This window comes from Lissotriton vulgaris, chromosome 5 (genome assembly GCF_964263255.1).
Source record: "Lissotriton vulgaris chromosome 5, aLisVul1.2, whole genome shotgun sequence".
NCBI lineage: Eukaryota > Metazoa > Chordata > Amphibia > Caudata > Salamandridae > Lissotriton > Lissotriton vulgaris.
Genome location: NC_141693.1, coordinates 881,159,399 through 881,171,652, shown reverse-complemented (window position 1 = coordinate 881,171,652; position 12,254 = coordinate 881,159,399).

Here is a 12,254-nt window from a genome sequence, read left to right as displayed (position 1 = left end):
CTAGGAATGTTGTTGGGGTTATTAAAGGGTCCCGTGGGGAAAAAAAAAAAAAAAATGATTTTTCACGGTAGAAGCGCTTCACGGGCCGCGAACTGGGCCGCAAACTGGTAGCGAAACGGGAATTCGCCATTTTGTGCTTCGTTAATTAAATTACTAGGTATAAGTGGGTGCGGGAGACGTATCCTAATCCCCTATGTTTCCTGAGGGTGGCTGAGGAGGCTGATATATGTTGATACATCTCTTCCAGCGGCTGTGCGTGAGCTTTTTTTTTTTTTTGCTGCGTGACAGTCCGGAGCGGCCGCCATCTTGTCTCTCGGTAGGATCGAGAGAGAAGAAAAGGTGAAAAACTAAGGGGGAATTTAATGAAAGGGGGCAAGGTATCCCCCTCTTGACCCCCTAGGAATGTTGTTGGGGTTATTAAAGGGTCCCGTGGGGAAAATAAAAAAAAATGATTTTTCACGGTAGAAGCGCTTCACGGGCCGCGAACTGGGCCGCAAACTGGTAGCGAAACGGGAATTCGCCATTTTGTGCTTCGTTAATTAAAGTACTAGGTATAAGGGGGTGCGGGAGACGTATCCTAATCCCCTATGTTTCCTGAGGGTGGCTGAGGAGGCTGATATATGTTGATACATCTCTTCCAGCGGCTGCGCCATCTTGCCTTTTTTCCAATGCCACAATTTTGTCGTGCACGGCAGCCATTTTAGATGCCAGGCTGGTCCCAGGCTATCACCTAACCCTGCGGATGTAGTTTATGGCCCCAGCTGTAGAGAATTCAGACATGCCAATCCTCCCGATTCAGGCGTGTGACTACTGATTTCAGTGCTAGTCTCCCGCCTCCCGATTTCTGCAAGCAAAAACTCGGGGGCATATTACGAACAACTAGCGTTAATTTTTGTCTCTAACTTGTTTAGAGACAAAAATTATCGCCGTACATCGGCGATTTTTATCGCAGATAAACCTTGCTATTATCGCAGAAAAGTCAGCGATATTCATGTATTATCGAGCAAATGCTCTTAGCCATGTTATCCACCTCCCATTGGATAACATGGCTAAGAACTGCTCAGGGCAGGTGTTAGATTTTGGAGATATTCGCGCTTAGCGCGAATATCTCCAAAAGTTGGTAATAGAAGGTAGCGATGTTAGGGACTGTTTCCAGTCGCTAACATCTTGGCACGCCACTTTGCATGTCATTAGTGATAAGTATCACTGACATGCAAAGCGGGGCCCAAGATGGTCGCTATCTCCTTTTAGCTGTCACTAACTGGTGTTAGCGACAGCTTGGTAATAGGGAAATAATTTTATCTCCGCTTTCATGGCTTTTAAAGCCAAAAAAGCGGAGATAAACCCCCTTGATAATATGCCCCACGATTCCTTGGGGTTTCAGTTGACAGGGCTTGGTATTGTGTTACATGGTAATTTTTCCATGAAACGTCAGAGGGTCGATGCAGGGGTTCTAGAAGAGGTGATAAACCATTTAAGCCTCATGAACAAGCGCATGGTCTTTTAAAGATTTGTGAAGTACTCGGGGCGGCGGTGTGTGTGTGCCCTCTTTCAGGAGCGGGCGGGGGGGACTGCCAGCAACTTGCCAGGCCAGGCAGTGTTCAACACGTGCATCACCCTTTCTCTGCTTGCTATTGCGCTCCATGCTTCGGAAAGGTAAGAAAAAGAACGTGCATTTGAGTTTGAAATGTCCGATCCTGCAGCAGCACACTTCCAAAGCCCACACATGACAATAACCCGATTCAAGGCCCCATTCACCCGTTTTAAAAAAAATAGATAACACTCCAACAAAGTAAGGTTATAAAACTTTATTAACTATTAACTTTAACGAACGGAACAAAAACTAAAAACATTTAAACATTTCTCAACACAAAAAGCAACAATGGTTAGAAGCTGTCTTTTGTGCGAATAGTCCCAAGGCAGCACAACGTGCAGAGTTCTGGACGGCACCCAGGTGATGTCGCCTGGGTGCCGCACTGGTTTAGGGATCCTACAATGCTGCTCCGAAAATTGGCGTGGGGCGTCCCGGGTGGGGCGGGGGGAGGCCTCGTCAGTAGCGGTCTGTTGTGCGAATAGTCCCAAGGCAGCACAACGTGCAGAGTTCTGGACGGCACCCAGGTGATGTCGCCTGGGTGCCGCACTGGTTTAGGGATCCTACAATGCAGCACAGAAAAACAGCGTGGGGCGTCCCGGGTGGTGCGGGGGGAGGCCTCGTCAGTAGGGGTCTGTGTCCAGTGTCACATGGCTGACACAACATGTACGACAGGCACCCAGGTGATGTCCAGTAAACTGCCGCACTGGTTTTGGTATCCTACAATGCTGCTCCGAAAATTGGCGTGCGGCGGCCCGGGGGGGGGGGCGTGGGGGAGCCGGCGTGAACGGGCCTCCCCAGGTGGCGGCCATCTAGCTGAGTTGCGCTCGCTCTTGCGGCCACAGCGTCTCGCTCACCATGTTGTTGAGTTGCTCCCACTCTTGCAGTGCAGTGATAGGCGGCTGCCACATGGCTCTTAAAATGGCGGACAGCTCCTCGGTTTTAGGCCTGGTCCACTGAAATGGCCCTGGGACACTTTGGAACTCGGACGCTTGCCTGCTAGGGCTTGGGCTCCATTCTCGAAAAGCGTCCCCTCAGCCGTGAAGATTGTATAAAAGTCTTGGGGGCCCCCGACTCCCGCAGGCTTCCGGTGGGGAGCGGCTGCCATGATTGCTCGCGGAATGACCACGACGGAGCCACGAGATGGTGGTGCTCTCGTGCTGACGCCAGCTTCAGTCTGAATGATCCAGAAACAAGGTGGGGCTTTCATCGTTTGGGAAAAAAAAATGTTCTAAACCAATGAAAAGTGTTATTTTTAGGTCATATGACCAAGCCTTCCATCTTTAGGAAACCAAAAGTAAAATGAACCAATGAAAAGTTTTATAAACAAGTCACATGACCTGTTATGCGGCATAGGGCTACAAAAAGCGTAGAAAATCCGTTGGCACGTGAGGCGGCGTCAGTAGCGGGCCGATGTGCGAATAGGCCGAAGGCAGCACAACGGGCCGAGATCCGGATGGTACCGAGGTGGTGTCCAGCAAATTGCCGCACTGGTGTGGCCATCCTACAATGCTGCGCCGAAAGACGGCGTGTCCAGCTGAATTGCGGTCACTGTTGCGGTACAGTGACTCGAACGCGCCGAGATCCGGATGGCACCGAGGTGGTGTCCAGCAAATTGCCGCACTGGTGTGGCCATCCTACAATGCTGCGCCGAAAGACGGCGTGTCCAGCTGAATTGCGGTCACTGTTGCGGTACAGTGACTCGAACGCGCCGAGATCCGGATGGCACCGAGGTGGTGTCCAGCAAATTGCCGTACTGGTGTGGCGATCCTACAATGCTGCGCCGAAAGACGGCGTGTTCAGCTGAGTTCCGGTCACTCTTCCGGCACAGTGACTCGAACGCGCCGAGATCCGGATGGCACCGAGGTGGTGTCCAGCAAGTGGCCGCACTGGTGTGGCCATCCTACAATGCTGCGCCGAAAGTCGGCGTGGGGTGCCCCGTTGGCTTATGAGGTGATGTCAGTAGTGGACTGATGTGTGAATAGGTCGGAACCAGCACAAGGCGCCAAGATCCGAATGGCAAGTCCTGGATGTTGAGTGCCTCAGTTGAGATTTCTGAGCAGTGCTTGTAGGACTGTCTGAAGCTTATTTGCACCTGCTGCAGCTTCACTATTGCCCTGGTGTGGCCAAAGGTGGCACATGACATAGGCGGCCGGCTCCCGAGGTCCGGCGGAACTTTTTTCCTTTTCCTTTCTGCTTCTTTTCCTACAATGCGTTTCATCTGAAGACACGACCAGGTCCCTGAATGTGTGCAGGGGGACGCTATTGATTGAATGAAAATGGCGGCTTGACACAAAGCTGACTCAAGCGTTACTGTTGGTGCTATACAGACAAAAATTGGTTTTCAGTTTGTACATTCTTCAGGTTTTTTTTTTCCATCCAAGTCTGATTGAGAGTTTGTAGAAAAATGGCTTCAGATTTTCCACATACTACTCTTCAACATTCTTCCTAAATGTAACAATGTGAAACTCACTAGGAGAACGGCTGTTTCTGTTTCTTTTCAAAATGCTGCCACCAATATTTTCTGAATGGAAGACACCATCTTGTAGCATAAAGGGCCGAAAGGGGTTCTGGTCTGGCCGATGGTTGGTGGAGACATTTTGACTATATGTTGGACCTGCCCGGCCTCGCCCAAAATGGCGCCGGTATAAATGGGACTCGTAACTCCTTGCCCGCAAATGTATATCTAGAAAATGTTATTGTAAGTGGCCCTGTCGTATTTTAATTACAAAATGTACGTCCACCGATTCCGCAACTGTTAGACACCTTTGTTCTTGTCACCTAATGGCCCGCTCGTTACGTTCTTCTACAGTGTAAATGTCTCCTCATCATATACGATTTCAGTTTGCTCCGTGGCCGGCCCACGTGGTTATAGGCCCGTATTTGTATACTGACATTTTCACAATAAAGGTTTTTAAAACAAAACACGGTAGTAGTATTTACATTTGTAAAGTTTTTACTTTTAGTGACTGTTTTCGAATCAGTAAAAGGCAAGTGAAATAAAGCAGTCCAATTACATGACGGATAAAAGGTATAATATGTAGGAACGCAGTAAAGATAAATGGTCAAGGGCAGTTGTGTTTTTCATGTCTGCAACATAAAGTGATCGATAAGAATCTGATAATCAGGCGTATCGGCGACTAAGACAGCAGGCCGAATCTCTTTTACTCAACGGCTCCGTCATGGAAGGAAGAAACGCCCTTTTTCTCGAAAAAGGAATATATTTTACTTGCAAGACAGTTGTAAATTTTCCGGGAAAGTACATTAGCCTGGAATATTATAACATATGTTTGAAAAAAAAATATTGTTTGAAAATAATAAAAAGCGTAATTTTTAGGTCATATGACCAAGCTTTTCATCATTAAATTAACAAAAATAAAATGAACCAATGAAAAGTTTTATTAACAAGTCACATGACCTGTTATGCTTACGTTACGCGCTGCGCGCCGCGCCTCGGATCACTTCCGGGTGCGCTAACGCGGCGTGTCATAAAACGCATTACGCGACAACGTAGGTCAAGAATATAGTCTAAATGTCTCCACCAACCAGCGTTCAGAACACAACCCCTTTCAGCAGTCCAAAAAGTTCTGTTAAATGACAACAGAGGGGACAGGCAACAAGAACCATCAGTCAAAGAGGGGAGGGCAAGTTCTTCTCTTCCGGTTCATGTTGGGGCGCTACCGGAACTGATCGAATTGGTAGTCTATAGTGTTTCTGGATGTTTCAGACTAAAGCTGGCGTCAGCATGAGACCACTACCATCTCGTAGCTCCGTCGTGGCCATTCCACGAGCAATCATGGCAGCCGCTCCCCACCAGAAGCCTGCGGGAGTCGGAGGCCCCCAAGACTTTTGTAGAATCTTCACGGCTGAGGGGACGCTTTTCGAGAATGGGACCCAAGCCCTAGCAGACAAGCGTCCGAGTTCCAAGGTGTCCCAGGGCCATTTTAGTGGACCAGGCCCAAAACCGAAGAGCCGGCCGCCATTTTGAGAGTCCTGTGGCAGCCGCCTATCGCTGCACCGCAAGAGCGGGCGCATCTCAACTACATGGTGAGCGAGACGCTGTAGTCGCAAGAGCGGGCGGTAAACAGCTGAATGGCGGAAGAGGCACAGTGTAGCAAAAGCGGGCGGAATGGCAACTAAAACGATAAAGGGGCGCCCCACTACAGCTTGTCTTCAGGTCAAACGGATTGTGGGACAAGGTCCAGAATTGAAGAGTCATCAAAAGGCAAAAAGTTCCGCCGGACCCCGGGAGCCGGCCGCCTATGTCGGGGGCGATCTCAGGCTACACCAGTGCTATAAGACTTGGGGAGGGTGTCGGAGCCAAGCGTCTTCTCCGAGTCCATGGCCATCACACCGCCCCTCAGGGGCCTCCGTCAAGCTGTTTAGGAAGGTAACATATCACATTGTTTTCTAATGCAGTCAGGTCCACAAACGACACTCACTTACTTTGAGAATAGTGAAGCTGCAGTAGGTGGAAATAAGCTTCAGACAGTGTTACAAGCACTGCTCAGAACTCTTAACTATGGCACCCAACATCCAGAACTTATGCTATTTGAGAATGGTAGTGACATCGAAGCATCTCAGGGACCAAAACCATTAACGTACTTTCACGTATGAAAATCTTACTTGGGGAGGGGGCAGGAGCGAAGCGCCCCCTCCCAGTCAGCGCCACCACACCGTATGTTGAAAATCTGAAGCCATCGTTCTACAAAGTCAACCAAACTTGGATTGAAAAATCTAGAAAAATGTACAAACTGAAAACCAGTTTTGGTCTGCATAGCATCAGTAGCAACGCTTGAGTCAGCTTTGTGTCAAGCCGCCATTTTGATTCAACAAAGCACAGGCATTGAAAAAGGCTGAAATTCAGAACTCTAAACTATGGCACCCAACATCCAGGAGCTTGCCATCCGGATCTTGGAGCCTTGTGCTGTTTTCGTTCTATTCACACATCGGTCCACTACTGACATCATCTTATAAACCAACGTTATGTAAATAGTTTTTTAATAAAATGTTTTACCCTGTTTCTTTGCCGGTGTGTTGTCTACATTTTTAATATTTGCATAGGGTTTGTCGTTATTTTGTGCGGGATGGGTGATGGAGCCGAGCTGTCTTGCAGCCCTCATGGTGTGGAGCTCAGTTCATCTCACTATTTTCGTATTTCTCATGAAGGGTTGTTCCTAATATTTCTATTTTAGCGAGGTCAAAAAGAGATCCAATTAGTGGCCTACTGATTTTGCTCGATTACTTTTATTTTTTTACACGATTTTTCACTATCTGCAAAGACTAAACAGAGTATTGCGCCTTTGTGCTTGTTTGTAAATAGAGAATGATCCAAAGAGAACCAATTCTAAAACAGTAAATGCTTGGACAACAATCAATCAAATGGAGAGACTAGGAGGCACGACGGATTACAACGGGGGTAAAGGCCTGCGTTAACTACCCTTCAGTATCTGCAAAGAGAGAGTACTACTAAGACAAAAGAGGGGAGGGGGGGGGGGGTGCAGCGTTCAAAGCACATCAGCGTGCATAAATACGAAAATGTTTTTATCTATCACGTACTTGACATTTTAAAGCTTTTCATATTTGCTATTAAAAAACCAATGAAATTCACAGAAAAAAACATAGGTTATAGTGGATATATAGTTAGGAATTTGCATTTACAAAACCTTGAAAATTCAATGAAAAAACCATAGGTTATAGTCCATATATAGTTAGGAATTAGCATTTACAAAACCTTATTTTACTCGCATAAAACCATTGAAATTCCATATATAGTTAGAAGCGCTAACTATATATCGCGCACCCGCAATCCACTGCTGATGATGTCACATATTACATCATTCATGACATGGTCAGTGACATCACTGATGACATCACTGATGACATCTCAAATGACATCACTGATGACAACTCAAATGACATCACTGATGACATCTCAAATGACATCACTGATGACAACTCAAATGACATCACTGATGACATCTCATTTGTCATCACTGATCACATCACTCATGTGATAATACAATGAACCTCTTCAGACTCTAATATAACCTTACATACACTCAGTATAAACAGACACTCACAGACTGTCACTTATCCATGGAGTTACTCACACACCTAGTCAGTCATGCAAAGAATCAATCACACCTCCATTTCCTCAACTATAAAGTTATACACATCTTACTTATTCAAACATATAATAACACATATTTACTCTCTTATATAATCCCTGATACAAGCTCACAGTGATCGATACAGCCACTCACACATTCACTGGCTCTTATGTTCAGTTATTTATATATCTCAACTCTCACATGTATTGTGTTTTACATACGTACTTACTTGCACATGTAGCAATGAGAAATCCATTCACTCACCAACACACCCATGCACAGTCAACCGCCCATATAGCTGTTTCCACATGCACTCTTGAACTCATACTCCTAGTGAATCAACTGCTTACACATCTATGCACAGAGTCACGCACCTCCCAGCCACCCACACACACACTCAGCCTACCATTCAAATACTTGGGCAACCAATCAATAACCCATATGGCCACTCTTATAGCTACTGATCAACACATGCAGCAGCTTACACAACAACAAACATACTGATGCACAAATTAAGACAGTTTAGTCACTAACCCATGCACTCAGTGAGACACATTTAATCACTCTTTCATACAGTCAGTCATGCACCTACTAAATTCTTCATCCAGACACTTATACATCCACTCATTCTTCAATATGTAAAACATATTTAAACTTTACAGACACATACAATCACTGGATGTTGTCATCAGTGATGTCATCAGTGATGTCATTTGAGATGTCATCAGTGATGTCATCAGTGATGTCACTGACCATGTCATGAATGATGTAATATGTGACATCATCAGCAGTGGATTGCGGGTGCGCGAGATATAGTTAGCGCTTCTAACTATATATGGAATTTCAATGGTTTTATGCGAGTAAAATAAGGTTTTGTAAATGCTAATTCCTAACTATATATGGACTATAACCTATGGTTTTTTCATTGAATATATATATATATATATATATATGTATATATATATATATATATATAATAGCCACATGGTGCATCATATTAAGCAATTTTTAACGTGCACCACCCCCTTTGTTATCTATGCCTTGACATGTCCATTCAAACTAATTTATATTGGCAGCACAACACACATGGCCAAAAAAAGAGTACTAGAACATACTCGTGCTATAAGTAATTTGGATCAGCAATATCCCATAGCACGCCACTTCGAGAGTCACCATTTCTCAGACCCCAAAAAACTAGCATATTATGTACTAGAGCAAGTGAATGTAGTTCCTAGAGGTGGGAATCGGCTTATGAAATTAAGACAAAAAGAATCCAGATATATTATTAGTCCATGTACCCGTTATCCAAAAGGCCATAACATTGATGAGGAATATAATGTACATTTGCAAGAATGATGTATATTATATGTGGGAAACAGATGTAACCATGTATTTTAATCTGGCATGTCAGCTTTATGAATATTGATTCTCCTGACTTCTGTCTCTTTCTCCTTCTTTCCCACAGACATAAAGGGAGGGATGTGTCTTGAGATCACGACACGAACACCCTAAACCTTTCACTGTGGTCTTCCTCCTTCTGGATGAAAGTATTTGGTTTTAATTTTCAATTTTATCTTTTCTCACTTTATTTCACAATGAAGTAAAAGTTGCATGTGTTGCCTCTACAATAAATAATGTGAATGTACAACATCACAAGAATCATATATATTATGTCGATTCTCAGATGTAAGTGTCCTTAACTGGAACCTAAGGAGTTAAAACCAGCGATGTGCCTTCCTTCATGTATAGGACAACTAATCCACTAACCAGGATATCATACTTTGTTCAACTAATTTATCGCACTAACTTGCGACAAACTTGTAGTTCCTATCGGGGACTTGAACCCCCCCTCCCTGAATCGGACATCAGGTCTCCACCCAGACCCTCTCCGCTCTACGAGGTTTTAACACCTACTCGTGCGTAGCGCTCCACGCGTCCCAGATGATCCGGTTACCATGACTACGCGTGGTGACCTTGGCACTCCGGTCTGTACTCTAATTAATTACTAGCTGACTACATGCTGGTTTAATCGTATGGTTCGGCATTAAGGACACTTAGGATTGAATATTAAATATTATCCCTATGCAAACAAAGATATTTGGGATATATCTATAAACATTTGAATGTCTATGCCTAATGGGAACATATACCTGATAAAGTAAACAATATAATTTTAGCTCTAGCACTACTGTTATGAACACAAAATGAAATGAGCATTACGATAGTATTAGTATGATATTAGACGTATACTGTTCCAATATGGCGGCACCCTCACAACTCGATAGGGTTGCAACAGCACAAACAGTCCGTTGTTGATGGCGACGATCATGTAAACATAAAAGATATGTATGGGCAACAGCAACTTGTGTGATCAAGCGCTCTGTGTAGCGCGAAACGCGGCACGTTGATTTATGGAGTAAATAAATTCAACTTTACTGGACTTATACGTGGATTGTTGTTTGTACCTTAAGGAACGCCGTTGGGACCAGGATATATATATCAAATAATATTTGATGCTGCCCACTTGGGCTTTATTCAAAACGTTTGATATTGTGCATACCGTATTTGAGAGTGAGCAGAGTAATCTGTAATTAGAATGAATGAAGTAGAGGATTTGATATTTTCTCACTACATGTCACTAAAGTATTTATACAGTTATAATGAAATACAATGTGAAACTGGTTTGTTTTTTAAAAATATTTAAATACTTATTTATTTATATATTTTTTATACATTTTACGGTTGCACAAATGTAATGTATAATGCAATATTATTTCTTGCATCCAAGCATGTGAAGCAAAGTATTTTTTCCATGTTGTTTACTTCTTGAAAAAAATAACGCGCGCACTGGCACTTTAAATCTCGGCACTTGCTCTCAGCAACTCGCCATGTGACCAAGCTTTGCAAGAGGCGAAACGCGTATTGGCGGCGGCAGGCTTGCTGGAGAATAAACAGTTCAATTGAGCACTCAATCTGGGTCTGTTCCTTCGTCATTTACAAGTTGTGTGCTGGGGCGGCTGCTTCAGCCAGTGTGACGAATTTACATTTATATATATATATATATATATATATATATATATATTATATATCCAGCTCTTAGGGGAAATGTTCAAAAAGCGAGCCGCACTCGAGTGGGAGAAGCTTTCCCCAAACGCTTTTATTTGGTACAGGCAGTGCGCATTGGTATTTCAAAGCACCTGACATCGCCGATGTGTTTCGAATAATATCTTCTTCCTGGGCTTTAAAGTTCGAAGGGAGAATGTGAGTCCGCCAATCTCCCTTCGTTTGGCATTATCTTGTGCCCCAATGGGTTGCATTAATTTCCCACGTAGGCTTATGGGAGTTGGAGTCCTCGTGATTCCTGAATGTATTCTTCCTCAATTAGTGCAAGTTTCTGGCTCACACTTGAGCCCCAGAGATCACCACTGCCTTCAATCCTGTACTGATCCTGAAAATTAATTCTAACTGCACTTACCAGTAACATGAATTTCCTTCCATAGGCTAATATTTACTAGTTTCACTTGGAAATTCTTCTAAGTGTGGAGTTTTGGAACTTACCAATATTCCTCAAAAATCATCCTAACTACGAATTCCAATTTACTTACCTGTTATCAGGAGAGACCTCGGTGCTGCATCTTTGAGCTCAGTACTGATCCTGAAAAGAAATTCACAAAAAAAACCGGAGGTTTTAGGGGTGTTATAGTTAGCTGGACATTTCACTCGTACAAAACCATTGAAATTCCTCCGTTATAGTTAGTTGTACTAAGTATAACTTGCGCGCCCGCAATCCACTGCTGATGATGTCACATATTACATCATTAATGACATGGTCCGTGACATCACTGATGACATCACTGATGATATCTCAAATGACATCACTGATGACATCATCTAGTGAATGTGGTTTGGTTTGATATTTAAAAAAGTATTATATATATATAGCAATCTGCATTCAAGACTGAGTGGATGTATAAGTGTCTGGATGGAGGATTTAGTAGCGCTGTGATTGACTGTCTAAGTGACTAATTTAAAGTGTCTCACTAAATATATGGCATAGTGATTAAACTATGTGAATACCTGTATCACACTATCTCTTTTTGTACAAGTGAAATGTCCAGCTAACTATAACACCCCTAAAACCTATGGTTTTTTCAGTGAATATATATATTCACTGATAATTGATTAGCAACAGCATAAAGTTTCGTGTACAAGCCTGATGAATGGAACAGTTTGAAATTTTTTCCCTACAAGATGTATATACATGAATTTTAATGTATATATTTATGTGTTTTCTACAGAGAATTATATATTTTTTATATTTATATTTATATGGTTTCTATAGAATGATATGTATTTATTCCTTGATATTCATATTTATGTGTAAATAACTATGTATATATTAATGATGGATTTAACTGTATGTGTTAATCCACATGGGGGATTGAGTAATTGGGCCCTCAATCATGTTCCTAAACTCATGATATTGTGAAGCGATTTTATCATGCACTGTTCACTTTAAATGAAGCCTCATATGCTACGCCCCTATTTTG